At 42.6% G+C, this 26,368-nt stretch overlaps 1 protein-coding gene across 5 annotated transcripts in view; it reads left to right on the top strand.

Moving 5' to 3' along the window:
• Window positions 1-26,368, top strand: part of Tusp (WD40 superfamily protein Tusp) — a 222,533-nt gene that overhangs the window by 33,598 nt on the left and 162,567 nt on the right. The window contains exons 1-2 of one of the 5 annotated variants that reach the window (XM_086981971.1): window positions 3,602-8,668; window positions 8,859-9,114. The exons of 3 other annotated variants lie outside the window; for them this stretch is intronic. The gene's annotated coding sequence lies outside the window, so the exon portion shown is untranslated. Of the gene's footprint in view, window positions 1-3,601; window positions 8,669-8,858; window positions 9,115-26,368 lie in introns of those variants that run through there. One more of the 5 variants, XM_086981970.1, reaches the window with a different exon arrangement.

Here is a 26,368-nt window from a genome sequence, read left to right on the forward strand (position 1 = left end):
AAAGAAAATGTCTTTTCTTTTGCACCAACTTAAACCTCACCTCCTTGTAAGGAGAACTATTTAAGGGATCCGGGTTATTTAATCATTGTCCGACGATCTAGACCGAGCAAATGGGGCAAAAAAGGAACACATAAAATCTAGTGTTTTCGCTCTCGAATTTTACAGTTCAGCGTACCTCTAAGCGAGCATGAAGTAAAAAAGCAATTGCGTAAATTAGGTGTCCCGGTAGTCGCTACGAAACATATAAATTTCTTTTGTTTTCGCGAGCTTTCAATAGCCGACGAGCTATATATAGAATTCGACATGTCGTCAGGGTTTACCGACGAACATCAACCCTATCTTTTATAGGTTATGAGTAACATCGACGCAACTAAATATACATACAACAATACATTGTACAAACGAATAGCATCTGTTCTCTCTTCCATAGCTGTCATTTCTCTTACCCGTCTTGTGCTTGCGCAGCTGTCAATATGGCTTTTCCTTTTGGTTTCTTCCAAACATGGCAGATAGTAACTATCCAAATACGCGAGTGGCTGTAAGCCAAAATGCTCCGTTCAAACCATTATAGATCGCTTCGTGCTCTGTTCAACAGTATGTTACTGCTAGCCGTATCAAAGCAGGACGCAGCGCGTGCGTGTTTGAGCAGTGAGACTGGCGGCGAATGGGGCGTAGTCCTTTCGTGGGTTTAGGCGTCTACTTGGCTTAATTGGGTATTTGCGTTTGTACGCAAACAAGCAGCTCAGGAAAGACGTACAACACGGAGCTGTCGGCCGCTAGCCAGTCGTTTAATTCGTGACAATATTAAGGCTTTCCCAAGGGTCGACCAGCGCAAGCAAATACGGCACACATATCGCCACGCAGAGCCTTCTCAACGACGCTGCAAGGGCAGGCCGAAAGACTTTGACCAGTGGGTATGAGAGGCAGACGCGCCAGAAATCACTCGGGGACTGCGTGACATCAACTGGAAAAATGCCGAAGTTTGATGTAGCCTAAGCAAAAGTTGCTTGCTTGTTGTGAACACGAGTGTCTGGGGTTGCATGCACATGCGTTGCCCGATCGCTACTGTAGAAGGTTAGAGAATGTCTCAATCGAATAAGAAAGGAAAATACAGAGCAAATGATTTTGTTATCGTGTAGGGTGATCAAAAGAAGACAAGTACCAGTTTCCCTGGCATTGTTAGGTTAGATGGGGATTTAAAAGAGACTTGTTACTTTTTAATACAGCAATAATGGCTATAATACGAAACAAGATGTTTGGCAAGTAAGTGGCTCTATCGCGTTCCGAGAAGTTACAGAACTTGCCGTAAACAGGACAGGAATGCGTCGGATGTGAACTCACTAAAAAAGTAACCGTTTCAATAACTCTTGTATGTGCATTCGCTTACATGTGTCCCATACACAAGATGCTCCTTTAAAAATCACCCAGTCTATGATTTACATATTATGCAAAAAATAACGCAACTCTTTGAACACAATCTACACAGCCACTCAGCATGTAGCGTGATGGGGTTGTTGTCATCTGAACACATTACCTCAGAGCCCTAAGTTACGTTAGTTGTGGAGGTGTTGTATAAATTTGCCTCATCAAAATGTATACTTAAGAGTCGACCTTACAGACCTAATTATACACACGAAGATATAATTAGAAGAAGATAGAAACTTTGTTTCTTTATTCACGTGTCTGAACTTGGAAAAAAAAATCGAACAAAAAGTCATATATGTTGAGAAAGACTGCAACATATAAAGCGCTACCGAAAGTTTCGAGAGATAGATGTAACGATTAAAATAAAGCCAATCTTTGTTTGTTCTAAGTTACTGCCGTTCCGCTGAGTGTGCAGAAAGGCGCAGCGACGGGTCAAAAAGTCCCGAAAAAGATTGCACTTATCCAAATGACCTTTAATCAACTGAGCAAATCTGTCAGTTACGGATCACTCTGATCGCTGTTTTTAGGATCATTTAACACACGAACGTCTGCTGTGGCAGCAGAGGCAGCGGCGCAAAAAACTCAGATACTTAGGTACAGATAGAAATAGTCTGCGTGTGGAGGTGGGGTTGGGATGTGGTATCGAGAGACGAAAGAAGACCGGAATAGGGAAGACTAGGAGCCTTTGCACTGGTGTCTACTCTCTTTTGGCTTTCCTTCCTTCACACAAAGTTTTCAGTTCTAAATCGGCGTTTTTTTTTCGCAGACTCCACCTATACGCCCAAGCAGAATCGAACCCACGACACCAACAGACGCAGCCTAATCGCCTAGGTTCGAACCAGCGAACTACAACCGTCCAACGAAACCTCCACTGCGAACGGCAAAATCTGACTCACTGTGGTGCACTCGTGGGTGAGCCTTTGTTAAATTTGCAACATTTGTCTTCTAGTGTGCGCCCGCCGAGTCGAAAGCCGATGGACTCCTGCTACCTTGCCCATGATCCAGCGCTCGCTGTATTGTCTCAATGCGTCTGGAGATGAGTGTAAAAGAGAGACGTCTATGGTCGACAGCGGAAGAAGAGAGTCTGGGCACTTTTTTCGATTAAAGAACCATTCGGCTTGGGCCTACGTTGCGACTTTCTCTATCGGCTACTTACTGTTGGCTGGGCCGTTGCGCAGGATCCCAGAAGCAAGTAACGCCTTTTCCTGACGCTGCTGGACCCTCCGCAGCTGCTATGCCCTTTCCAGGAGGAGGTAGCACCGTTCTCATGTGCGTCTTGATAGTCCGTGGGGAAACGTGGGCTAGAGTAGGCTGAATCAATGGGGCAGGACTGTTCTGCGACGAATTATGATAACTCGCTTTCACTTCTTTTTCAAGCTTGGTGAACCTCGTTACGTATAGTTCTTAATATCTTTTTTTTTTCTTTTGACTACAGCAGATACATTGAACGGCAGCATAATGATGGCTGTTGAGAATAAGGATGGTAGTAATAATAGAAGTAATAATAATTATAGTCTACTATACTAAAATTGGTAGTATCGAGGTGTTGCTGATATGGCCACGTTGTACTATTTCCTCTACGGCACTTAACTTTGATTTTTGGGGACGATCTTTATCAGTATATTGCGGTTTTTCTGCATTTGTCCAAAATACTGTTAGAGGTAACTGCTGAAGGCTGTTGTTCTAATACTAGAGTAGATATTGTAGCCGAGGCATGTCAAGGTAATGTAAGTAGATGCCTCTAATTAGCAGCTATCATATATACGTATGTAATGGGTTTAATCCGCTTTTGTGATCTATCTTTTCTCTTCAGACCCAAGGCAAGAAGTATATTTGGAAGCTGCCACTAGCCTAGAAAATGGGTAGAAACTATTAATCATAGAGCATTTGCAATCGTGTTAGTGCAACAAAGTTAGTTTCTTTTCTATATTAAGCCTCCAACTACATTAAGCTAGCGTAGTAATCGCTGGTTTTTTTTGGAGGAAAACCGAACGCGCTCGATGCAGCAAAGACAACAACGAACAGTATAAATAAGTTCGGATGTTGTGTCATTGACTTCAACTGGCAATTCTGGAAAACCATACAAAAAAGCAATGCGTCCATGACCCGTTAACTATATTTGCCTCATTTTAAATTGCAAAAGTATACGCAACCGCTCAAAATGGTTTACTATTTCAGGTAAGTGCACGAGATGTAGTCGCCCCGGTCATGGAACCCGATAAACACAATTCTTCACGAAATCTTTGTTCAGGCATACAAGACGGCGTACATACGATGGGCCTACTAGGTGGTATCATACTTTTATTATTTGAATCACAGTACCCCGATTATAAGATTGCCTAGACAAGTTCAAATGTAATTGTACAAACACTTGTTGACGAAAACAGGTGGGAAAAGAGACTAGATCAATTTTCGTCGGATTATTATTGATACACATCCTGGCGTTTGTTTGTCTATCAGTCTGCTAATTATGAAATATGTTTTGCATCACAAGGCGTTGCTTTTGATCCTGATCAAACTCAGCAATTCGAGACCCCTGGGCTACAACGTTTACGATAAAGTACTCAGCTCAGAAGTGAGCTAAATATGAAATATAGATATAAGTTTCATTTACCTTTATAAGACATGTTGATAATCCGCCATTCATAAAGTACGTATTGTCCAAGCTGTTTTTGCCAACTATGGTCCTGCGGTATTCTGTGGAGGTGCAATTGCTCAGGACCAAATGTATCCCTTACATGTTCCTAAATTTGCCGGCCACTCCTCAAATTATTTACTCTGACAGGTGCGCGATTAAGTCATCTTTTTTTTTTCGAGTCGGATGCCATTCGAGTACAGTTGTATAATATGTGTCGTCCGCCCCTTTACTAATTACAAAGATGATTCTGCGATACCGTTACTTTGCCAGTCGTTCATTGGGAGGGGTGTGTGTATTCTCGTTGTTTATGCCATACTTGGCGAATTTAACGCATTGCGAGTGCTTACTCATTAGATAGCTAGCTGACTTTCTTCTTCTTCTTTCTTACTTCTGAGCTTCACCGAAATCGTTCTTTTTTAAGCGCCCCCTCTCCTAGTCAATTAATAGTCACCTCACGAGATAACAGTGAGGTAGTGAATGCATGTGCCCCTTTATGTCCCTCTTAATAAGGGAACGTGCACGTGAGCGGGCGCGCTAATCGCGGACAAAGATGTGACCTTTATAGGCACCCTCATCTTTTTGCGCGATTGAACCTCACGAAGGCAAGACTCAAGCTGCGTCTTTTTTCATTTCTAGACGCGAAGGCGTTCATTTAGCGTTCGATCGAACAGAACCATGATATCGTTAAAATAAAGCAAAATTTAAGAATAAAAGAAATCAAAGTATTTTTCCCCTGACAGGCACGGATCAAAACACAAAAGTAGTTTGTTGCTTGTACTCCTTATGGGCCATGTAGTAGACACATTTCGGCGACTGACGGGAAAAACACTGGAGAGCCATTGAAAAAACAAAAAAAGCCTTAACGACTGCGACAAATCAAGGCTGTAACCTAATTCGGGTCAAATAGGTTTTCCAAAAGACAAACGTGATAGCGTCATTTGAGTGAAAGAGTCATAATGTGAAATTTACATGGCGGAACAGAGGGAAGTTTGTTTCTCTATCTCTAAAAAGTGCACTAATGTTGAAATACACGATTTTTAATTTCTCTCCTTGCGATCTTCAAGCCCACCAAACAAGCGAAGAGTATCTTTGATGTCATAATCATATTAATCGTCTCCTTGTCGAAAGTAAGAAAATGAAGAGAGCAACCCTACGCCCCCTTCCGATGCCCTCGCACACATACATCATATTGCTCTAGCGTGCATAGATATATCCATCTATTCATGTGTACATATAATGGCTGTGCACAGATACATTCACAAGTGTTTCCGTTCTACCTTTCTGATCAATTCACGGCGGTGGCGGCGTACACAGCTTCTAGCTGACGCCTGTTGGTACGCGATATATAAGTGCCATCCGGTAAAGAAGGTCAAAAAATATATGGATCCATCCTAGGACAGGAAATAGGGGAGTACGAAAAGAGGCTCCCGACTCAGCCCCACATATGTACACATTCATATAACCGTCCATCGATGCCTCCTACGTTGGGTGAGACCACCGAGTGAGTTTGAAGCAGCTCGAAGTAGCTGATTTAGTCCGATCAGATTTCGGCGATCAGTGTGGCTTGCACAACCGCCACTAAGATGGTTAAGGGAAGCAATCCTCGGCCGAAGAAAGAAAGAGACGCCCTTATCCGTTTCACTGTTTTGCCTGTAAAAGCATTATAACGTCATGCACTATCGCGGCTGCCGTCACCACTCGTATTTGTGCTTGGTTCCCCAACGCACGCACTCACAACGAACAAGCACTGGCACGTGCCACGCAGCGGTGTATTATCCCCAACGCCCCGACCCGATGCCACACGGCAACCTTTAACGCTGAAACTGATGGTTCGAGGGGAGGCAAGTATAAGGCGCAATCTGCAATACATGTATATTCTATGAGGCACGCAAGCAAGCATTTTAGTGCAGTGCACTGCACGCTGCCTCGTTCTGATGCGTGTACTATGAGACAGAAATGAGGAAACCACGTATGGAAGAGGGGTTATGAAACTGACCTAAGGCAGGAGCGGCGGCGGTGCCACAGGCAAAAAAAGTCGTTGGTACAGACGGATAAAATCAGAGTGGGCTGAAAAGGCAGGCTGGAGACTAAGCGTTCAACGAGTTGTCTTCACTACCCCTACGACAAGTTCTACAACCAATCGCCGTTCCTAGTTAGAATATAAAAATGAATGTGCGGTAGTAGACGATACAAAAAAGAATGGGGCATCGTCCCGATGCCGAGCTGTTATTCCGAGTTAAAGATGATTTCAAGGGTATACTGGGGCCGTTTAAAGGGAAAAACAGGGATTAAAACGGAGCCAAGTGACGCCCCCGTTTGAACCAACTAAATGAAGGTAGGAAACGAACCGCGCGGTGTCACGAGACCCTTTTAAATACACGACCAATAGGCGGAGCGGTTAAAAAAGATAAGTCTTGCAGGAGTGTAAAATTGCATGTTACATTGGCGTGAACGGATTTTGGTGCTGCCAGAGCGTTTTTCACTCGTCCGATTGTGAAGTCAATTAGGTCTACACACAAGTTACGACCATGTTGAGGCTCATAAAATGTTCTATATGATAACTAAATAAATCATAAAATGTTTAGTATGAGCCGGCCAATTCATAGTTCGAGAATTGTTAACGAACCAAATGTGAAAGGTAGGACGAAAATTGCGGGCGTTTATATCCTACGCAAGCACTACGCCAATATACGGGACTAACTTGACTGCTGGAATTACCATTTTAATCTTTCATCGTTTGATCAGTTGGCCGATCGGTTAGATTGTATACGGAGTAGGCAGACTACTCCACACCGATCAGACTAGCAATTGTATAGTCTAATTGTGAGTATCGATCAACCCTTGAATGGACACCCACACTCACGTAGCACGGTCAGTCCTGAATATCTATATTTTTTTACTTAGCAAGAACATAGGTGTGCTTGTCGTCTGTTTTCTTTATCTATATCAGACGTTCACAAGCATTGTATGCAACCAATACTCCCAGTGGGTCGACGATAATTGCTCTTAATATCGTCACAGCCATTACTACTATCTGTTGGCATCCGTAGTTTCCCCGTTATTTCTTGTTTGCGTCTGAACTAAGAGCAGAGATAATCGAAGGATCTGCAAAATCGACAACACCACTCTTATGACAGTGTTATATTTTTATTGTTGCTGGCTAATCGTCGAAGGGTGGCAGAATATCTGCACAGAAAAATGCTACTGACATCTATCTTTGCTTAGTAAAGTTCTTTACGTCGTTACTATTTTCTATGATCAGCTTTGTCATCTCGCCATCGTTAATGGTGCTGCTCGTAGTTTTTTTGATAGCACGGGCCAGTGCGAAACAACTAAGCCATAGTCAGGCTCTGTTTGGCCTTAAGGACAACTGTACTTTTATTCGAATGGACAGCTTGTCGCCAGCGATCTGCCGCTACTGAACCTATATGCGGCCGTGGTGGTGACAACGATTAACAGCAGTTGCCATGTATAAATAGCTAGCGCAGAACGCGCTTACCCACTTATTATATCTACAGCTATGAAATTACATTTAATAATATTACATACGCATATAGATGTCGTTGCCGCACCCAGTGCACGAACTGGCAAAAAAAAAACGTGACTATGCACGATGATGAGATCGAACAAGAATCGAAAAAGGGCTCGATGGTTACACAGTATTTCTAAATGCTCCTTCTACAATGGCAGGTATCGTTGTTGTCGCCAAACGCTGCCTTTGAACTTACCAGTATGTAAGTTCTGTGAGCTCCTATAACCGAATCATAGATACAACTTTTACTGTTAGGCACCTGAACAGAAAATGTCTTTCAGTTGTGATTCAAATAGTAATAGTGCTAAAATTAATAGAAATAATCAAAGTTTGAAAGTTGCGTTATTTATAAAATTACTATACGGTTTAATTATCAATCACGGTTAACCCAAGTATTTTACGCAGGAAAAACATAACGCAAATTATATCAGCTTGTATGATTTGAAGGCAGTTTTTAATTTGGACGCACCTGTTCGGTTACACTTTAGCGTTTGCTCTCATCGATAACATAACTCTAGAATAGGGTATCTATATACTTTAACACAACTCACATATGGAGGACCTTTGTATGTGACTTGTTTACCTAGCCAGAAAAAATAGCATAGGCCACCGAGTCGCACGCATTTATTCCAGCCCACTTCTTAACGTTTCAAGGTAGACAAGACTAAGGCGTTTCGATTCTATAGAAGTTTACTTTTATACTGGGCCTGAGGCACCTGCCTCTCCTCACTGAGACGCCTCTGCCTCCAGTCAATCAAAGGCACCACCATGACCATAACTCTCCACATCGGCTTATACTGTATTGACATCACCACCATTACAAAAAGTATATTTTTTCACTAGCCCGTACCCTTATGCCGGCTTCATCCTCCAGGCAGCTCTAATTTCTAAACGGAAGCGGCCTCACAATAGGTAGTGGCCTGTGGGGCATTTCGGGTCGCGTCGGTGTTCAAGCTGCTGTGGCTTTCACAGACAGATGTACGCATCTACCCATATGTACATCATGCCCAGTGTGTTATGTGCAGTGATAACGACACCGGAACCGGATGCGGGAGTACTGCACTTTTCAAAAGGTTGGCAGCTCTTACTACTCTTTTTCTCTTCTAGCTGACCAGCGCGATCAGCAATTGCCTCTGCCTTGTATGTTTTCTCGTAGCCTTATAGGTGCATCTAGGTTGGCCGGCTGATCGTTCGTTTTCGCAGGTTGGTCGTGTCATGAGCTGAGTTACGGGCTGCGTTTTTTTTTTATTCTTTTGTTTTCAGTCAGGGACAGCTAAATGCAAGCAGAACATGAGGAGCAGTGAGGTTGCATGCGCCATAAAGTTAGTGACAAAAATCAGCACATTAACCAGACTGGACGATCTTTCTCTGACTGGCATAACCCAAGTGCATTTTTAAGGAATCGGTGTATCTGCTCCGACGCCAAGCTCTAAAATCGACAATAGTACCGCTGCTTAGTACCGCTGCGACGACAACTGCTCCGTCTGCTGACCCCCGTCGGGCTACATCATGACGGCAAGTGAGTAGCATCGAGCAAAATATAGAAGAAAAACGTAGCAATAACAACATTTGTTGTCATACTTTCTCCCGGCAAGCGCTTGTTCATGTAGTCATAGCAGTGACATTCTAGGCCGCGGGCCACTGATTACAGGTCCGCAGGCCGCGAGCGTGCATCGAAACATAACTACACTTATTTGGTGAGTATTAAAGCGCCCACGAATCATGATCCCCTGTGTATGCTTCTTTGTTGGCTATCAGAGAGGAAACGGTCACCTTCAGGGTATGAATAGTAGGTGTAAACTCTGCGACTGTTCTTGGCAGAATGAAAAAGAAAATCGTTGTAGTACCATAAGTAGTAAAGCAGTTTAGTGAGAAGTATGCTGAAAAGAAAGAGAAAACTCCCGTTCGACAATGACTATTACAAATAATGATCCTAAAATTTTACGTTTTCTCTGATCAGCATAACTTCGTGTTGTACAGCTGTTATATGGCCTAGTTGACGGAGCCGAGTAGAACTTTCGTTCCTGTAAGTCGGGCTGGTGAACGAAGTTAAAAAGTAAATATTCATGTCATGCAAAAAAAAAAAAAGAAGATTGAGCCATGTAGTGGCGGTAGCAGTGTTGGGTACTTACGTTGTCTTGTTCAGATCTACCAACTTGCACCGACACATTCATTGCAGATCTGTCTGTCACCATTTGCGATGATAGGTGGGGCTATGCTGAGAGAAGCGTCGAAATTTCCGGCTGTCTGACAAGTTACCTTCGGTAGATAGAATTCGGTCAAAAATGTAAAGAAGTAAACGATACATAGTGCACAAAAATATGTCAGGGTCATGCTAGTCTATTGAAACACACTAACTGAGCTAGGATAATAAGCGCACAGAATGGCCAATTAGTCTTAATGGAAGCCAACAAAAGGCTTACAATGTTCTCAGTTGAATCTGTGAACATGAAACAAAACTTAAGCAAAATAATGTCTAAGTAAACGATATATGTTATACTACTTAAAATTCGAAGTTTATAAAATTCAAAAAACGTTTTTCTATTTGTTACCTATTGTTACTAGAGGTGCACAAGGGATTGGATTACGTTGATATCTGTGGTCGTCTGCGCAGTCACAATTGTGGATAATTACTGTAAGTTTTAGATAAACTGAATGTGAATTTTCAATAGAGAATGCCCATATCAATTGTGCCATATTATTATATCCTTCCTAGTAGGAAAAGAAAAGATGTTAATTAACATTTTATTTGATCCATCGGATTTGAAAATGCAGGAAATCCGGACTTATCCGGACCATGCTTAAAAAACTACTCCGGAAAAACAGTTAGGAGAAAAAAACACCATATACCATTTTTAAGCATTACATTATACGAACCTTAACTGGCCTTAACTTGTAATCAACGGTACTCTCTACAGCAATCACAAGTATATATATATATATATATTTTTTAAAACATTTTAGCCAAGGTCCGACGTGTCCTTCTCGAACCCAGGTGATATCATGATGATTTCAAATTTTTTCGTTAATTCAGCTATTGTTCATATCAATTGAAGGCGCTCCATCCGTTGTATCCTCGCATGGGATCGATCGCTTTTGGGGCAGCAAAATAGATTTTGCATCTTTTTCTGCTTCTCCTCCGTTATCGAATACGCGTGTAATAAGCAGGGACACTTCTGCCGATGCTCGATACAATTGCCACCTCGTACAGCTTCATGGTAGAGCAAGAGTTAACGGATCGCAACAACGGGGTGATCTGATCCTAGCAAAATCAATCCAAAATCAACAATGGCTCTTCAAGAGCTATAACCTACTGTATGACATAAAATCAAATTATTTTGGCACACCTTAGGAAATCAATTATAGTTTCCAGGGTAGGACAAATTACAAAGGATTTGTGCACAATGAAACACAAAGTGAAGGATTTCGTATTAGCGTATCACATTAGCCTACCGTAAGTGTGAGAAATTTAATCTTGATTTAAGTATTTACTTCTTCTACAGCGCGCGGACTCTCTACGATAACCACCCTTTATTAGTTATGTTGACGCTATTCAAGCCGAACGATTACCGCTAACAATTGCTTTTGATCCGTCAGCCAACGAACAGGGGACATCTTACTGACGAAGCGTCCATTGTCAGCCGTTCGAGCCCACCATAGTTTAGCCACCAAACGTTGATATATTGTTGTCGCTTTCTCTCTCTCTCGGTCTGTTCTTCTTCTTTTTCGATCAGTCAGCCTCCTCTGAGCCTGTTCTCATCTGCCTTTTCTTTTTCCGGATGAAGAACCAATCCACCCTTATGGCCACATCGAACTTCGTTTCCCCAAGATTAACCACCGACCCAGGAGCACTAAGCAGTAAGTTAGTTGGCGATTCGTTGGTGTGTGGGTTTGTGTACGCTTGTGGGTCTCGAACGCCAGGGTATGTCCACGAATGGGTGCCAGGTAAACGTTATAAGTTAGATAAGCATGCGGACGATGTTCACTCGCCTATCACGGCCCGCAGAATTACTTTATATCTGTACGTTTGTATATACATGTTTACACGCAGATTTGTCATGCATATTTATGGCTCGACGTACCGTAGCTAATGAATGAATGTTCTGCGTACGGTTCGGTGAATTCATTCTCTAGACATTCATGTATGTATGGCACGGATGTTGCAATTATCAAGGGTAGGCGCCAGTGGGTAGCAGCCCATCTGAACCGCCACTATTTTATGTAACGCTGTTGACTGTCTTTCTCCTTTGGCCTCTGTGTTTCTCAAAAACCGGTACATATAAAACATAAATGCATATAGGTATCCGAACTTTAGTGCTGCATTGGCCACAGTGTCGTTCTGTATTATAATATATGGATCGATACGCTGACATGTAGTAGCTCCTTTTTCAATAGTACTCAACTGTCTCTTGTCTATATTTTAGCCTTCCTTCGTTCCATAGGTGAACACCGTCCAGCAAAGACAGCAGTAATAACAGAGCGGTACAACGCTCGCACTGTTAGAAGTGCCAGCTTCAATTTTCTTTCGCTCTTATTTCCGCAACGGCCCCTAAAAACCTAAATAGCAGGGTTTAGTCTCTCGTTGTTTCGCTCGGTCTCTCAGATGCTTTGACTTGAAGGTTGAGCCATTGTTGTCGGATTTCCGTTACAAACACTCCTTAAGTCCTGAGTCATGATACGGAAAACTCTGGTTATCGCTGATAGCTCGGTAATGGTACGGTTTGGCTTGAGGCTTTGGTTGACCTTTAAACAAGCTGTAGCATATTTTTGTAAATGAACAGAGATTCAGAAACCGTTGATTTAACTCTCCTGTAAGCGATAGAACCTCAAGGTGCAGAAACGTGCTTCATACTAATCTAATTCCATTTTTGGAACTTCGCCATGCGTCTTTTGTATATAGCGTCGATGCAGAAACGTATACAATATGTTATTGATTTCGCGCCTCCTCAGTCCGCAGCGAAAAGCACCGCTTTTGTGACTTACTAGGTGGTCACAGGTTTGGGATGCCTGATAACGACAAGCTTCGCTGCACTTGCTGATTTTACACTAACTCTAGGCGCATTCGTAGAAGCGACATTTAGATTTATATCTGACAGGTGACTGGGAAAATTGTTGACACATAAAAGAGTAAACGTATACAGAACTTTTTATTGATAAATGAAGAAACAATAGACCGTGCGTATGAATTGCTTCAGATCGTGCAAATACTTACAAGAGTTCACGTATAGCTTGTAAAATACTTTTTTTCAGTGTAATAAGTCGTATAACTTGTTAATCCTTATAGCAACACGCCCATTATCAGGTAATAGTTTTCATCTTCTTGACAAAAAGGACGTCTATATCATGCCTATTTCATTTTTCCGATGTCCCGGAACTGTGCCCCAAATCTCTGAAGAATTGCAACATTAAGTGTCGTGATTGTTCTGCCCCAGCTTCTTTTTCTTCTTAGTCCTATGCCATTGAACGCTACGAGAATTTGGCGGAATCATTCAAAACATACCCGTAGCGATTTCTCTGAAATGTTTCCTCCTCTGAACCAGTTACTATTTTCGGCTAGTTCTAGTCAATTCATTCGTATAGCAGAATCTATCTACCAATCACTGCCACCGCAAGCGTCAGCCTGTGTGCTTCTCAACCGTCATGGACACACAAACTTAATAACTATTGTCGCAATTCGGTTTCTAGCCTTCCGTTTTTCTTCTTGGAAACGCGTCGGCAGATATATGTTCTGACAGGGATTCTGTCCTCCGACTATCACAAGCAACACAGAAACCCCGAGGAAAACAGTTCCTTAAGAATGCCTATTGGGGAGAAATAAACCGGTCTGCCACTGGGATGGTTTGGCTTGATAGCGATGAATTTCATCCAATTTCAGTGGCCACCAGCGAGCTTTCTGTTGCTTTACTCTGTTACTTTCGCAACCGCTGACTGTTATGCGCTGCTGAAAGATTTCGTTGCCGCGTTTTTTGGTCTTGGCTGCAGCCGTTGTCCAGCCGCCGAGGAAATGAACGACTCGGGGGCAGTGTAGTCCGGAGCTTGTAGTACTTTGTGGCCGAGAAAAGGACATGGACAGGATCGTAGTGCCTTTGGTAAGAGCAGAGGGAGAATGCGACCTGGACCTAGCATTTATTAAGAGAAGTAAGTTCCAAGTTGGCTCGTGTCCAGGGTGGGTTTAAAAGCGGCGCAGATACAGAGGCCTGACAAAGGCATTAGATTTTTAAGTGGTGAGCCTATTTGAATTGAACGGGAAATCGGGAAAACGCTAGCAAGCTGGCCGGATAGGCACTTGGTGCGGTTCGAGGCCACCAACTTGTCTAATATCGCGGACTAATCTGATTTGATTACTTCCCTCAGCGGGCTGCCTGTTACATCGTGCACGCCGCCATTTTTCGGTTTCCCCGCTTGGATGTTCCGACCTTGCTAATTAGCATGCCCATCCCGTAGGCATACGTCAGTCATTTCGGGATTCGTTTTCTTTTGAGTATTAGGACACATGCTTCTAGGTGATTGAATTTTGGTGTTAAATATTATGCCTACTAGGCTGCTATACTGCGGTTTTTTCTTTCACTTCCTTTTTTCTCTCCTTTCTCATTTCAGGACTCTTTTAATTGTAATGCGTTCTTTTCCGCCTGGCAGTTTTTACGCTGATCGGTCCCTTCCCGTACACTTCACATGTGTTATTTTACGACACAGCGACAGTTGAAAAGTTTAATCAGATTTGGTTCGCATCTCGCTTGCCTTTTGTCGTCTAGCAAATTGCGAAACATGATAAGAATCAGTAACTATAATTTCCTTCTTACTACTATTTCGTTTTCCAAGCCATATTTTAACTTCAGTTCCAGAAGACCCTCTTTGAGACAGTTCTTTCGGATTGTGTAGCTAAGGATACGAGCGTCTACGGATAAAATGGCGTAGTACTTTCTTTTTACTGAGTGGAGAAGGAGACTGCGCCGCTATCTGAATCTTCATCAAAATTATCTTCTCTCCCCTACATTCCGTGGCAAATGTTGTCGTCGCCGCCGTCGTAAACCTTCCCGGCCTTTCCTCAGTTAGCTTTGGAGCCACCAGATCATAGAGACAGACAAATAAATATATTGTACGCAATCAAAAAGTTAGAGGCACACAGAGAAGACAGGGGCATTTTTGCAACGAGTGCGAAAAGAGTTCGTTTTGAAACTTTTTTCTCATCTTAAACACTGAACGTGTGCAAGCTATTTTGCAATTTCAGTTTAATCTTTTTTTCAATTAAATTTAATTTTTCAATAATTAAACTCTGTTCCCGTAGCTGACGGTTCAGACGGCCGGTGGAGAAATATTCTCCGTCTTGTTCGATGGTGTCCTAGTGTAAATATAGACTAGGACGTCGTTCAAGGCTTTCACTTATTTCCAGCTTAAGAAACAACACTAACAGTACCAACGTGTCTACTTGAAAGCCGGTCCTTTGTCGGAATGAGTGTGCCAAGAGCGAAGGTATATCTGTGATCAATTAAAGACACACGCTTCATGCACATTAGATAATCGAATCACCCCTTCATTACCCTTTAGGCTGGTCGAGAAGGTAGTTAAAACTTATTGTTGTTAACATATTGACTACGACGTTCATTTCACCCGGATAATGTTTATATTAGATAAAAGAAATGTTCAATAAAACCAATTTTGGAGGCAGGGTTCGTTAGCCTAAACAGTTGACTCAATCTGTCTTCACAACCAATCGCATTGAATAAGGCCGTATCCTTATTAGGCCCAGCCACAATAGGATCACCGTGTTTTTCGCCGTGCGCCTGCTCAGCCTTTTCTGCCGAGCCGTTTCGTATATTTTTCTTTACGTATATTTCATCAAAAAAAAAAAGCGGGAGCTAGGCAGAGGCACTCTGAGCCCACTTCAGTCGGCAACCATACTCGGCGGCTCTCAGATATTTCAGGTTTTCGCCGAGGGTATTCGATAATCGTTAGTTTCCTCAGCAAATTGCGTCGATATATATACGGACGAAGCGAAGAAGTAAGAAAAATCTAGCATTAGTGATGAAGCAATCTAAACCGGCGGCAATTTTCAATCATGCGCCGCACGTTGGTAGGAGGCGCACTTTTAAGTGGAACACTATTTCACAATTAATTAAGATAGTCGGAGCCAGCTTATGGCAGCGAATACGTGCTTAGAGGAATTTTGAGTGCAGCAGGTAATATCTCCTGGAAGCGGGAAGATACCTTAGGAACAACAAGGAATGCAGGCCACTCGATTTATACGAAAACATTGTGTATCGTTGCAGTTTCGCAATGTTTTCGCAAAGTTAAGAGGTCTGCATACGCTTCGGATTTCTACAGCTGCTTTTCAGGTCTAGATATATGCGAACAGCATCCATGTATGAGCAAATGAACTATAAGTGTTTGCGAGAAAACGCGGAGCTGGGTAGAGGGCAGGACCTGTCTGCCACCCCTCGCCATCCAAAACTGAGAGAAATAGAACAATGCTGAAAGAATAAAACAGAGACGGCCCGAGTGAGTGTGGCGATTTGGGCTTATTGGATTGACCGCGAAAGGCGGGGTCTGTAACGAAGGATTGCTAAGGTGCCTTTCTAGCCACGCCAAAAGGAAGAGAAAGCGGAATCAGACTAAGCCTGCACGCCTAAAAGGAAATCACTTTTCTATACGCATATGCGAAAGTATGTACAGGTACAGTAGCTGAAAGATAGGTTTGCTCGTGGGCCAGCGCTTACAAAGGTAGATAGATCCCTGTCTGAATGCATCGGTGATTGTATTGGTTAGCCCACAAGTAATAAGCTGCGGTGAGAGGTATCCAGGTTTGCATCCGAGGGGTACGTTGGACTAGCGAATCGAGGGCCTCGCATATGTGCTGTACCCAGATAGCCATATGGTTGCGTAGAATAAGACATGCTGAATGTAGAGAGAAGGAATCAAAGAAGCTGCTACCGCAGATATGCGATTTTGCAGCTACCTTGGCATGCTATCAGCTTCTTTCGACAGTGTGTCAAGGTTTAGATGAAAAGATTTAGAATGCCGTATGATCCTTATTGAGGGAAATGAATTTGAAACACTGCCAATATCGCATTATAAGTATTTTAAAAAAATTGAGCACATTGCACTCAAGGGCATCTTTGTTTCTACCTACCTTCTTTTTCGTTGGTGCTGCCGCAGCGTGAGTCGATCTTATTTATTTGCTCTCACAACCATGCCACGAGGAAATAGCCCATTGGCTACAATTGCCATAGATTGATTTTGCCATCGTCACGGTAGAGGAGATAACGGCCTCTAAGCGGCCGAGTTACTTTCGAAGAAGATCCACCCAGTAAACAAAAGTAAAATGCGAATGAGAAACACTCGTTTACTTTAAGGGTTCAGTAGCCAACCTAATATTTACACCACGTCTTTCTTACGGTCACCACACTAGCACCAGTGTGGGCGCGATCGGGCAACTACCAGCGTACAAATAACACCCAGAACGAACGACTTCAGCAACAACTCGGCCATTAACGTCAGTTCCTTCCTCTATATTAAAGCGAAATTCGTAAATTTGTTACGACTTCTTTCGTTGCTTGCTCGTGGCACTTCCCGGTTTACTGTTATGGCGACGTCTTCGCTGTCGTTACCGAATTTTTCGTTTAGTTTCTTCTCGACTGCCGTTTAATTTAACCTCACACCCCATCCCATCCCATCCTTCCGTGCGTTCGTTACTTCCCGCCATAATAGCGATCCTGTTCATTCGTAAAATTGCCGTACTCGCGATCTGAGGGAACCCAATGTGTTTGCTTCGTCACTCCTTTTTCTTTGGCCAGACCCCATTTTGCAACTGGCTTATTCCTGAGTTTTTCTTCAAGGCAGAGCAGCCGTTCTGAAAACTATGAAAAAATTTGTCGACTATTGGGCGCCAAATGGCTTCAGAGGGACATAGGCAGCTCCATCGGGAAAACGAAAAAAAAAAAAAGCTAAGGCGATTTATACGAGAAGAAGCTAGTTGGCTTCTGTTTTTATTATTTGCATGAAAAAAAGTTTACTTATATATAGCAGACGGCATGCAGCATGCACGATAACACAATCGTGCGTTTTTACTTTCTTGTACAAATGGTTCGGCGTTGTCGAATTCTGCTCGGTTACTACAATATACTTTTGATAGTGGAACGGGTGAAAAGGAAAACTTTTTGTGTCCCCTACAGACCGCTTTAACTCCACAAGAGACGGGCAAATAGAGGTAAAGGATTGTGGGAGAAGAGGGCGGCCAAAGTGAAGGAGTTCATCCTGTTGAGGGCAAACCAGTATCTTCGATGCTGCTGATGCATGATTGCGCTCTCCACCTGTATGTACCATTGGCAGACAGCGTTTTCGAGCGTGGGGATGTATGCCTCACTTTATCCATTCGAACGAAACAGTGGGAGTTGTTGATTATTTGTATACGCCCATTGCGCCAAGCCCCCGATACAGCAACAACGAATTTCTGACGCGTTCAGACAAACATCACGTGTTTTTCGCCTTGGTGCAGGCGCTTCAGAATATGGCCGAGTAGTTAGGCAGGCAAAAAGAAGGGCCAAACCTGGCTGCACACCTCTCCATACTCTACGAATACTAAAATAGACGCTGACAAACAGAAAAGCGATTTGACGCTAATGATAACAATACTAATAAAAAGCACGACAGGAATAAAAACGACTGAACATGCGTCGTGGGAGCCTGTGCCACACTACCACCATCAAATTGCCTGCAGGAGTGCTTCGTGTCCTTTTCTAGCAGCAGGAATAGCTTCGCTATAGAAGATGCCGTTTTGCGTGTAGCTACAGCAAAGTCGCTACTGCTGCTCTCGTGGTGAGAACAAGGACAGATTCGGTAGCAACTGTTGAGGAAAGGTAGCCCGGCCTTAATTTCTAGAAAATTGTCAGTAGATGCCCTATCCTTGCCTGCTGCCTCCGAAACAATCCTTCAGGTACCGACCATCAAAGTGAGAAGAACGATGGCAATGATCCTACTGTTCAAAGACGGCAAAGTTTAAATCTGAGTTAGAGCAGACGGAGAAGTACAGTGGCAAATCATGAAGTGAAAACTAAAATGGCTTCCTATAAGCAACATCTATGTTAGACAATGGTAAACATCGTGTGAGATCTGATTTTTGCATTCGCCGATTTACGTTCGCTAAAAGATCTGTAACGGAATTTTATTAGATGACGGCCCAAAGCTTTAACATAATTCTCGATCTCAGTGAGTAGATCAGAGCGAACGCTTTGTGTTAGGACAATGTTTCCCACAACTGAATGACAATGATAAGCTATATAGGCTATCTGAACAGCAAATTACTATATACCAACGCGAAAAATGTTTGTCCTGAACTTCCTTGTAACGTAATGGCGTAATATATAATGGATTTTATAATAATTAAGGTGGATCCTCAATGGTCCTAAACGGCATCGCATCAGGACTGCAGTAATATGGCGCAGGTGGAAAGGAACGAATTTGCAGGCTGATGTACAGCAAGGCACATTTATAACATATCATAACTATTCAATGTCCAAGCTCGACATGCCACACTCTCCACTTTATTGTTTTGTCATAAAGCTGCTGAGTTCTTCATAAAACTTCACACTAATTTAATGCCTCTTAAGATAGATGATTTTTATAGGCTGCATAGTGAAGCCCGGATAGATGACTTGATACTCACTGTGGATTAAGTTGGCAAATAGGTTTGCCAGGACCAACTAAATACCTAATGGATTTTTCCCAAATTGTTGTTTATGCTATAAGGAATGTTGATAGGCACGCCACACGTATTTGTGCTCGTGCAGTCGATTGCGAAGCGTGTGTTATATATATATATATATATCTAATAATAATAATTGAGGGACTGTATTGTTACACAGTCATACCCCACTCATATTCATCGCTTCTGCGTCGACCAAACGATAATACGCATTGTTGCTATCCTTGTTCTTTTTTATCGGCAGCAGCTAGAACGATGAGAAACTAGCGTGTATCAGTGCAGATGGGAGCGTATATGTTAAATGGAAGCTTTCTAACTCCGTTGGAAAGACCTTCGGCGAGAACCCGGAGCCCATAAAGGGCAGGATTCGCCTAGGAGCCAGCTTAAAGCTAAGAGGCGCCAGGCCTACTCTACGTCCGCTGTCTGGCCGGCAGACAGGCAGGCAGACCCGACTTTATATATGCCTTCCTAAATGTCGAGACCGAGACCGAGACCGCTCTTCAGGCCTCACCACGCTGCTGATTGTAATCGGGATATCGACAGTGTGTAGTAGTACAAAAGATATTCAAAAAAAAAAAAAGAAAAGTACGGTGTGGCACCAGCTGTGCGATATTGGAGTCTATCATGAACCGTACCCACTTCCTTCTGCATTTACGTACCGAACAGCTCAATTGTAAACCAAAATCGAGTCGATATTGTCTAGCAACAGTATACACCGCACGTATATGATACGGTCTCTGTATTAGCAAACCAAAAACGGACGTGGCTAGGTTGCTGTAAAAAGAGGTAGTTATTTCTTGATTCGGACAACTTACATACATTGACAGTTACATCCAAAAGTTTATAGAAAAGTCGTTATTGGATAACGTCTGAATCTATACAAGTGCTTTTTCTAGCGTCTTGAACCGTTTAACTCTTTAAAAGTTAGATGTAACGTAAATATAAACGTATGTGTTAAATTCTGCTGTAAATGACCACCAGACGATACTTTACTTTCTTCTACGGGATGTGTCAAAACTGCAAGAACATCGTTTAGCCACTCCCCTTCGCAGTGATGAAAAACTTCCAGTAATCATCCCCTGCTCATATCGGATCCGCATTTTTGATGAATGAGAAAACCCGTATCGCAAAATAGTATCAGAGGAGATCGAAGCATGAACATTATTTTACCAAGCTTACGGTTCTCTAACAAATACCACATATGCCAATGTATATGTGCGCATATATATATATATATATATACATGCTTTACAATGAAATTTGTAATGTCATGCATCTAACGGTCATACGCGTACGGGCCCATATGAGAAATGTCTCATGTGGGCATCCTTTTTGACTATGGATAACAAAGAGTAACTTTAACCTGCCCAAATTGAGCGCATACTCAGTCAAGTAGCATATTTACTCATATGTAGATTACGTGATTAAGTAGAAGAAATCACCTATTTTCACTCGGACATCTCCTTTAGACGATTACACTACTACAAATCCAGCGTCATTTCTAACGCCTTATTCGTCACTCTAAGAGTTGTCCCCTACAATATAGTTCGACGTTTGAATTTGGCTCGATCTTCATTACCATGTGTGTCCTGCAAAAATATCAATATTAACCATTGATCTTTCTCCAATGAAGCAACTCTGACCTCTTGCTGTCTCATCTTATAATTTCGTCGACAGTGGACCGTGGACGAACTTTTGGCGGACCTGAGGCCTACCCTACTAACAGAACTCAGCAAGCTTGCGACTATTAGTCATGTTGTGTCATCTGTCTCAACAAAACGACCACCTATTTGACAGGTCACTTCTGTCATCGTCTTCCTGGGCTGTCGAACCGAGCTCCCGAGTAAAAACCTACCAGGGAAAACCTTGCCAAGCTTCGTTTGTTCTTTTCGGTTGTTTTTTTTTCTTTTGGCCTCACCGACCGTCGCTGCATCCGCCTCTGCGAGCATTAAACCCGCTAGTTGTACACAACTGGTGTCTTTTTACGGTGGATGTGGGACGAGAGCAATATTGTATTGGTTTTCGGGGATCTGCTTTACTGCACACACCTTAGGAGTAACGGCTTTAGCCAAACGCTGCAGACTTTTCGCCGTAACAAGCTCAGGATTGCTCAGACGAAGAGGCCGCCAATAGCCGTTCGTAGGAAGGATGGCCCTACGGAGCTACTTAAAAGTCAGCTGGCTACTGGCTCTATTGATATTATTATTTGAGAATCGTATTTTTAAAATCTTTTCACAGTTACATGAATTGTTGCTTTGTTCTTTAAAAGAAAGCCTGTAATGCTTTAACATATCAGTTTAGATCTCAGCTCCCTTGACCTCGATAGACTGTCTTCAAAATTTCCATACGGCTGGCTGCTCATAGATACACCTAATGTAGTGCATCGGGCCTCTTGCAAACTGTTAAAATTCGCAAATGCTGTCAAAACAGGACGGTCTTTCGCCTTGTGGACTGTCGAGTATGGAACATTAGTGTCTGCGAAGGTGTTGCCTAAATGCTTCCTCGCCCTGTTGCATCAACCAGCTGACCCAATTGATCACTTGACTGAGTTATTACTTGTATGTTGATATGTATTATATGTCTATGGTCTGAGATGCCTCTCAAGTCTCGTGCTTGTAGCTTTATGCACTCACACAGAAAGCGGCATAAACAATGATGCCGCCTTTTTGGCTTGCCTGGGCTTATTTTTTCTGCCCTGAACAACGACGACAACGGAAGGCCTTTTCTCTCTACTGCTTTTGTTAAAAGTCTTGAACAAAGATTCATTGCCAGACCACTATGTTTTTATTATTGGGCAGGTAAGCTTAAACTGCTGAGCTGTCTAATTTAATGGTCCTAAATCAGCGTACGGCGTTTTTATTTATTAAAGCTCTACTTAAGACTTCGATTATCACCTGTTCAACCAGGCGGGTATTAGTTAATTTTTGTAAAAGACGAATTTATTTTTCTTTGGAGGAAATTGATAAAGCTATCACATAGGCGCTTTTGCCTGAAAAAAAAAATGGAAGCTCAAAGATGAACTACGTAAGGACCTTTACTCACGGATGATTTTGAAATCAAACCCATCACATCGTTTGACCGCCCAAAAGGAGCTCGCTATCCATTCTGTTTAAAATGAAAAACCTTAAAATGTGCTCACGGTATTTTGATGGTATTCGAGAAAATTACTGAGAGGTTTAATGTCTGCATCCTTTATCCTTCTACTCATAATCTTTTCGGCATTTTTAGATTGCTGAGTTAGTATTTATGGGTAACTAAAGCTCTCGGACTGGGAATAAATAGTTGATATTTTGACTAAATCAAATACATAGTGATAAGAGGAACCAGATTTCTATTGTAGAAAGTGAGACCTTTACGGTACTCTTACTGATGGGGTGGGGACCGGGGTCGTATGGAACGGATTCCTTCCGATCCACGAGGTTGGCTTGCATAGGTGCAAAGGTGCTAGTCGAAAGGCAAAAGGCACAGCCTTAATTTTTTCATTTCAGCCACCATGTCAAGAAAATTAATTGTCGTAGCAGGATCGAAGCTTTACAGAGAAACAAGGAAACATTTGAGAAGCGTTTTCCAATCTAACCAGGACACTGAAACTGGACCGAGGAAGGGTCCTGACATAGTTACTTTTTTGACAGTTTCCTTTCGATCTTAGTCGTCTGCTAACATGCTTTCAATCTCACGCTGTTTCCAACAGCAAAACACATTCATGAGTCCTTATTTCTTTCACTGTGCCAATAAATGGTTTTTCGCTAAGCCTACGCAAAAGAACGATGAAGGAAAAGCTGCACCCTTTACACTTATACTGCTTAAATTTGCCTTTTTTAGCGTAACCTGCTACTTGGAACATGCCCACCGGCAGAGAGCAAACTATAGGGAGGGGTTGCTTGTGTAATCATTCATAACCGACTTCACAAAAGAAGGCAAGTGTTACTTCATGTTAAGACGACGGCCCGACGAAGGAAAACCGTTTGAGGGGCATAATTTTAACAAGTCGAACGCTGGATAGCGAGAGGCAGGTCCGAAACAGCAGATCGTCACCAGAGCCCTGTCATAGATTTAAAACTCCTTGAAAAGCGACCTATATCTGCCCAGGTCTCTCTTTGCATAGCTGTCGAAACGCCATACCAAAAGCACCGTCGAATCATCCCTATGATTTGTCGTTGCATTAGAAAAATGTGTTTCCGATTTGATGCATCATTTTTTCGAAGGGTCAAAAACTTTACGTGATCAGCATAAACTTACAAGAAGAACTCAGACATGAAGACGTGCGGGTATATTTGCCTAATGCAAGAGGGAGAGAGAGAGAGAGAGAGAGAGAGAGAGAGAGGGGGGGAGAGAGAGAGCGAGATGTTTGCGTTTGGGTCAGACGACAGTGAATAGCTTACTTAACGTTGCTGTGAACTGGTGAAGCCCTACAATGTGTAAATACATATAGCATCGAATTTGGTTTAAGGATTATACATGTAGATATATGGACAGAAGTTTAAGAGGTTAGCGAACAGCAGCTGAAGTGATACTATGACTCGCTTAAAAGCATCAACTTTTAAGTTGATGCTTGTAGAACGAACTTCGCTAGACCACCAAAACGATTGCTTGAGCTACGTTTTTGCTCCTAGATCAATTCGTATTCAACCTGTTTCACTATCGACCTCGTTGTCCTTTATTTATTCTATTTAAAATGGTACGCGTCCTCTTCACCAGCCTTTATCGTATTTATATTACGACAGCAATCGCAGTAGAAATACAACGAGGCTGCTGTCGGGTTGTTGACACAGAATTTCGATCGTCGTTTTTCGGAGGTTTTTTGAGTTTACCCTCAGCTCGGATTTTTAATCCAACTCCATCTCAGTTCTTCTCAACTCGGGATAACGGGTAGAACCAATTTAGGCCCTTTTTGCCTTTTCCTAGTGTTTTTTTTGTATATTCGATCCTCCGACGGTGTTGGCGATTATAGCATAAAGCGGAAGAAATCTTGAGCAATATTAAACATTGGCAAACATTCCCTAGTCTCTGCTGTCCTTTGGGGTCCTTGTCTGGTCTTGCAGTGCTCTCATTTATTCCATTAGGCAGTGAATTCCGCTAGTGCAATCGTCTGAGACTTGCAAAACAGCTAACAGCATAGACAGGAGCAGAGGCAGCACCAGCCACAAATGACAGAACTGAGCCAGCGATCTGACTGCCCATCTACGCCCGCACTCTCGCAGTCCAACGAGAACAACAATAGCAGTAATGGAAGCAACAGCACCTCAGAGGTTAAGCACGAAAGGAAGCTATCAAGTATAAGGGGAATAGGGGTAACAAACGACTAGGAAAATGATTGGAGGAGGGAGAAGACGACCGCACGAATATGGCTGCGACAACGATGAACGCCATTTGACAGTAGAAGCGGCAGCATAGCCACGACGGTAAATAAATTGCAGCAAATACAGCGTAAAGTCTTGCCAGAAAAGTCTATTTGTCGTTAGGGGTGCAGACGGCAACGAATAAAGACAGGAGAAGACTGAGAAGCTGGTTGAGAAAAAGAAAGGCAACTATAGGCCGAGAAGCGAGAAGGCATGCAACACGACGTGTGTAGCGATGCTGTACATGGAGTTCCTTAAGTTGGTTTGCAACGACAGAGTTATTACACAAATAGGTGTCTAAAAATTCAGGTCCTATGGTAACAATGACGGCGACAATGGTAGGGGGTTGGACCACGTAATTTATATCTGGCGTTCTTTGTTGCCACAGCTCAAGACAGCATCGGACGCAATAACGTTGCAGTAACGATGATAGTACTAGTAGCAGTAAGCAAAAGCAATCATACCTACAGCAATAACAGTATGCGAATTGACAGAAAAAGCTGCACGACTGAATACCGACAAACGATAGCGCAGCGAATTGGACGATGCTCTATCGTCGATATTGAGATCCCCCTTGAGCCTAAAGTGAAACAAGTCATTTAGGACAGAACACCCTAACGACGAACGAAATGGTGCGATCCGGACAGATACGAGGTCCAATGAATAAATTAACTACAAAGACCAACTGGACAAACGAGTGAAAACGTGAAGCTTGCATGTAAAACTTGAAACATTATGCGAATTAGCTTCTTCGACCATAACTAATATCAAACAATCGTAATAACGTTACGTGAAGACAGATTAGCATCATTCTGCCTACTAAAGATGGGATGTACGCTCTCTATTTTTCTCGTTGGATTAATAAAAACCAGTAAAAAATAAAGAACTATAGTTTTAAGCTTTCTGTTGCCCTTGGGAGCTCAAATCATTTCTAATCAATAACAAAACCTATAATTAAACTATCAAGTCTAAAATAAATAAATTTCTATGTTTGCATTCAGACCATAAGAAGCCCTCATACAGCGAAAACGAAGTTCTTCCATTAATGTGCTGCAATAGAGCAAGCCGTTCGCCATTTGTATTGACTGCTTCCACATAACTTTTCACAAGTATACGTCGTTTTACAAGCCTCTAAATTATAGCATGTGAGACAGAGGCATCGCATTCGGCGTATATATAAAAAAGCCATATTTGTTCATCGTCTGTCTAGAGTTAGTGGTACATGGCTGGCGACAGCTGTCAGTAGATGCAATACTCTCGACTTCCCAATTCCGCATGGCCCCCCTGGGTCCCTTTAAATTTCTAATCTGCGTCTCTGCAGTATTATCGCCGACATGATTTTACTTCGTTCGTAATGTTCTGCAGACCTCAGTTAACCCGCTCCCCTGTGACAGCATCTAAAAATTTCAAACTCATCTAAGTTTGCCAAACACAGAGCGACCTAAAGTGGGGCAAGTGGCAGAGCACAAAAGGGAGCAAGATAACATAGATAAAATTATTCGGAGGGGTTCGATTGCCTCCTAGCTGCCTCATCATTGTGTATGCTCCTAGAAGAAATGGCAAGCTTCTTTTTCAGGATGACTACAAGGAATCGGCATTCTATGAGGTAAAGTGCCCCTTTGCTTTTGTGTGTTTGCATATGTCTGCGCATGCGTGTTCATTTCAGCCACACTGTGCACTCACGCCGATGATCGGGTGAGTTTTAGTAAATGATACCATAGTTTTACGATATATAT

Source organism: Varroa destructor, unplaced genomic scaffold (genome assembly GCF_002443255.2).
Source record: "Varroa destructor unplaced genomic scaffold, Vdes_3.0 BEIS01000002.1, whole genome shotgun sequence".
NCBI classification, from domain to species: domain Eukaryota; kingdom Metazoa; phylum Arthropoda; class Arachnida; order Mesostigmata; family Varroidae; genus Varroa; species Varroa destructor.